Here is a 5,000-nt window from a genome sequence, read left to right on the forward strand (position 1 = left end):
GGAATGAAAGACACAGATCTGCCACAACCTTGGAATCGGAACGCCGCCTGTCATGAGCCACAAGTGCATCCTGACGTGACAAATCGGATGATCCCGCAGGCATGCACTTACGATAATCACTATCAACGAACCTGCCGCCCCCCCCCCCAAATACACCTTTCCCTACAACAATGTGTACCTTAACCTAAGCTATATTGTACCTTAACTTAAGCTATATCGTACCTTAACCTAACCGACATTGCGCCTTAACCTAACCTACGTTGTACCTTAACCTAACCTACGTTGTACCTTAACCTAACCTACGTTGTACCTTAACCTAACCTACGTTGTACCTTAACCTAACCTACGTTGTACCTTAACCTAACCTACGTTGTACCTTAACCTAACCTACGTTGTACCTTAACCTAACCTACGTTGTACCTTAACCTAACCTACGTTGTACCTTAACCTAACCTACGTTGTACCTTAACCTAACCTACGTTGTACCTTAACCTAACCTACGTTGTACCTTAACCTAACCTACGTTGTACCTTAACCTAACCTACGTTGTACCTTAACCTAACCTACGTTGTACCTTAACCTAACCTACGTTGTACCTTAACCTAACCTACGTTGTGCCTTAACCTAACCCATGTTGTGCCTTAACCTAACCCATGTTGTGCCTTAACCTAACCCATGTTGTGCCTTAACCTAACCCATGTTGTGCCTTAACCTAACCCATGTTGTGCCTTAACCTAACCCATGTTGTGCCTTAACCTAACCCATGTTGTGCCTTAACCTAACCCATGTTGTGCCTTAACCTAACCCATGTTGTGCCTTAACCTAACCCATGTTGTGCCTTAACCTAACCCATGTTGTGCCTTAACCTAACCCATGTTGTGCCTTAACCTAACCCATGTTGTGCCTTAACCTAACCCATGTTGTGCCTTAACGTAACCCATATTGTGCCTTAACCTAACCCATATTGTACCTTAACCTAACCCATATTGTACCTTAACCTAACCCATATTGTACCTTAACCTAACCCATGTTGTACCTTAACGTAACCCATGTTGTGCCTTAACGTAACCCAATTTGTGCCTTAACGTAACCCATGTTGTGCCTTAACGTAACCCAATTTGTGCCTTAACGTAACCCAATTTGTGCCTTAACGTAACCCAATTTGTGCCTTAACGTAACCCAATTTGTGCCTTAACGTAACCCAATTTGTGCCTTAACGTAACCCAATTTGTGCCTTAACGTAACCCAATTTGTGCCTTAACGTAACCCAATTTGTGCCTTAACGTAACCCAATTTGTGCCTTAACGTAACCCAATTTGTGCCTTAACGTAACCCATGTTGTGCCTTAACGTAACCCATGTTGTGCCTTAACGTAACCCATGTTGTGCCTTAACGTAACCCATGTTGTGCCTTAACGTAACCCATGTTGTGCCTTAACGTAACCTAATTTGTGCCTTAACGTAACCTAATTTGTGCCTTAACGTAACCTAATTTGTGCCTTAACGTAACCTAATTTGTGCCTTAACGTAACCTAATTTGTGCCTTAACGTAACCTAATTTGTGCCTTAACGTAACCCATGTTGTGCCTTAACGTAACCCATGTTGTGCCTTAACGTAACCCATGTTGTGCCTTAACGTAACCCATGTTGTGCCTTAACATAACCTAATTTGCGCTTTAACGTAACCCATGTTGTGCCTTAACCTAACCTATATTGCGCCTCAACCTAACCTATATTGCGCCTCAACATAACCTATATTGCGCCTTAACCTGACGCACGTTTTTGCTGAACCTGCTCTGTAATTGTTATGCAACTCGTTAAATTAGTGTAGTGTTGCCTAACCGCAACCCTCGCAATATAGTTCGCTATTCGCACTGCCCGGTCCCCTGTGTATCGCGTCATGTTAAACACCTTGCAGGTGTTGCTGACTTTCCACATGCTCCTGCTATACACTCTAATGTGGATAGCAGCAGGACGTACAGGCCCCCCCCCCTTCCCCCCTGCCTTCGCAAGCTGGTCGTTGAGAAGTTTGCATGTTCAATGCCCTTCGCATGCCGACGTACTCAGCCTACGTTGTGGTACGGCCTGTCACCTGTCCGCCGATGTACGCAAAACCCACAAACTGTACTGCACATTGGTCCGTATGTACTGAATGATACATCGTGGCACATGTGTGACCGTACGACGACTGCGCCTAGCAACGGCAGACCATACAGTCCAAATATTGTGCACGCAGCTACGTGTCGTCTCCCTATAAGAGCTGGATTGCAGTGTGGTACGCCATTCAGACGTGTGGGAGGAACGGACGCCCTGGATGGCGATCAGCATGAGCAGTCTGTTGATGTGGTGGAGCGTGTATTCGGACGTAGTCGTCTCTTCTCACACACCGTGATAGCATGTTGCACCGCGTTCCACATCTGCGACATCCTGCAGAGGCCGGCTGACAGTCGTTCGCGCAATGGACACCGCATACGTACGGGGGCTACCTTCCACGTGTTCTCGAGGCGTGCACATGTTGTTGCGTCTATGTGGGCAGACGTAGTGTGTTGTGACACCTGACACAGGCATGCAATACTCGTTGCAAATGGCGATGGACGTCTACGTTTGCTGGTGACGTTACGCAAATGAACAACAGGTAACCCGTTGTGGTGCGGTTGTTCTCGCTAGAGGTGAATCAGTGTTGGCGACGATCGGTCGAGCTATTAACCGGTTGTTTCAGGGATACCCACCATGCCCACGAACGTGAAAGGGGACCCACCATGCCCACGAACGTGAAAGGGGGGGGGGGGGGGGGGGGGGGGGGGGGGGATCTGGGTGTGAGGCGATACGCGGCGGTGGCTGGGTGGGACCGTCCCCGGCCGGTGAGGGGGGGCCGCCCGGCGTGCTGGCAGCGCGGTGCGTGGGCGCACGCGCTACAGCCGGCTGGTGGGGGCGGCCAGTGGCAGGCGCGCCGGCCGACGGACGCGGCAGGCGGCGCAGCTGCGCGCCGGCGCCCCCTGCTCGCGGCGCCTTGCGGCCAAAGTAGGTCCTCGCGGGCCCGGTGCGAAGCGCGGTGGCCATCTGCAGTGTGCTGGTCCGATTGAGGACTGTGTGCGCTGAGGATGCGCCGCCGCTCGGCGCTCGGCGCCGCGACGCCGTCTGCTGCTCGGTCGCCCCAGCGGTTCTCGCAGGTGGTTTGTATCGCAGCTGTGCGGACGTGTTGGCGCGTGCGCTGTGCTGGGAGAGTTCGCTTCGGCACCCAAGTGGGGCTTTTGTCCTTCTGTGGCGCTGGCGTTGGAGCTGCCGGTCAACGTAGGTGGCGCGTGTTGTCTCCCGCCGGCAATGCCACGACAGCACGCTCCCGGGCCTCTGTCGGCAGCGGCAAGCTCAGTTGGGAGCACGGGTGGTCGCACCTAAAGCGTCTACTCGCCTAACTCCGGGCGATTGCGCCTCTCTCGAACCCGACCAAGTACTTAGGTCCTGAGAGGGTTTCGAGGTGTGTTGTGCAGGGGAGCTCAGCCTCCTCCTGTTTGCAGAATAATTGAGCGGACGCTTGCGTGTTCGCGCGGGCCCCCGGGACACACTCCCGGGCGGCCGGCTGCTCAGCTCTAGTTGACGCAGCTCCCTGGTTGATCCTGCCAGTAGTCATATGCTTGTCTCAAAGATTAAGCCATGCATGTCTCAGTACAAGCCGCATTAAGGTGAAACCGCGAATGGCTCATTAAATCAGTTATGGTTCCTTAGATCGTACCCACGTTACTTGGATAACTGTGGTAATTCTAGAGCTAATACATGCAAACAGAGTCCCGACCAGAGATGGAAGGGACGCTTTTATTAGATCAAAACCAATCGGTCGGCTCGTCCGGTCCGTTTGCCTTGGTGACTCTGAATAACTTTGGGCTGATCGCACGGTCCTCGTACCGGCGACGCATCTTTCAAATGTCTGCCTTATCAACTGTCGATGGTAGGTTCTGCGCCTACCATGGTTGTAACGGGTAACGGGGAATCAGGGTTCGATTCCGGAGAGGGAGCCTGAGAAACGGCTACCACATCCAAGGAAGGCAGCAGGCGCGCAAATTACCCACTCCCGGCACGGGGAGGTAGTGACGAAAAATAACGATACGGGACTCATCCGAGGCCCCGTAATCGGAATGAGTACACTTTAAATCCTTTAACGAGTATCTATTGGAGGGCAAGTCTGGTGCCAGCAGCCGCGGTAATTCCAGCTCCAATAGCGTATATTAAAGTTGTTGCGGTTAAAAAGCTCGTAGTTGGATTTGTGTCCCACGCTGTTGGTTCACCGCCCGTCGGTGTTTAACTGGCATGTATCGTGGGACGTCCTGCCGGTGGGGCGAGCCGAAGGCGTGCGACCGCCTCGTGCGTGCTCGTGCGTCCCGAGGCGGACCCCGTTGAAATCCTACCAGGGTGCTCTTTATTGAGTGTCTCGGTGGGCCGGCACGTTTACTTTGAACAAATTAGAGTGCTTAAAGCAGGCAAGCCCGCCTGAATACTGTGTGCATGGAATAATGGAATAGGACCTCGGTTCTATTTTGTTGGTTTTCGGAACCCGAGGTAATGATTAATAGGGACAGGCGGGGGCATTCGTATTGCGACGTTAGAGGTGAAATTCTTGGATCGTCGCAAGACGAACAGAAGCGAAAGCATTTGCCAAGTATGTTTTCATTAATCAAGAACGAAAGTTAGAGGTTCGAAGGCGATCAGATACCGCCCTAGTTCTAACCATAAACGATGCCAGCCAGCGATCCGCCGCAGTTCCTCCGATGACTCGGCGGGCAGCCTCCGGGAAACCAAAGCTTTTGGGTTCCGGGGGAAGTATGGTTGCAAAGCTGAAACTTAAAGGAATTGACGGAAGGGCACCACCAGGAGTGGAGCCTGCGGCTTAATTTGACTCAACACGGGAAACCTCACCAGGCCCGGACACCGGAAGGATTGACAGATTGATAGCTCTTTCTTGATTCGGTGGGTGGTGGTGCATGGCCGTTCTTAGTTGGTGGAGCGATT

At 52.0% G+C, this 5,000-nt stretch overlaps 1 non-coding gene across 1 annotated transcript in view; it reads left to right on the forward strand.

The window, feature by feature from the left end:
- Window positions 1-3,600: 3,600 nt before the first annotated feature.
- LOC126436617 (small subunit ribosomal RNA) overlaps window positions 3,601-5,000 on the forward strand; it is a 1,909-nt gene continuing 509 nt past the window's right edge. The window contains exon 1 of the ribosomal RNA XR_007580806.1: window positions 3,601-5,000. This exon is cut by the window's right edge and continues 509 nt beyond it. This is a non-coding gene — a ribosomal RNA (small subunit ribosomal RNA).

This window comes from Schistocerca serialis, unplaced genomic scaffold (assembly GCF_023864345.2).
Source record: "Schistocerca serialis cubense isolate TAMUIC-IGC-003099 unplaced genomic scaffold, iqSchSeri2.2 HiC_scaffold_1242, whole genome shotgun sequence".
Classification (NCBI taxonomy): domain Eukaryota; kingdom Metazoa; phylum Arthropoda; class Insecta; order Orthoptera; family Acrididae; genus Schistocerca; species Schistocerca serialis.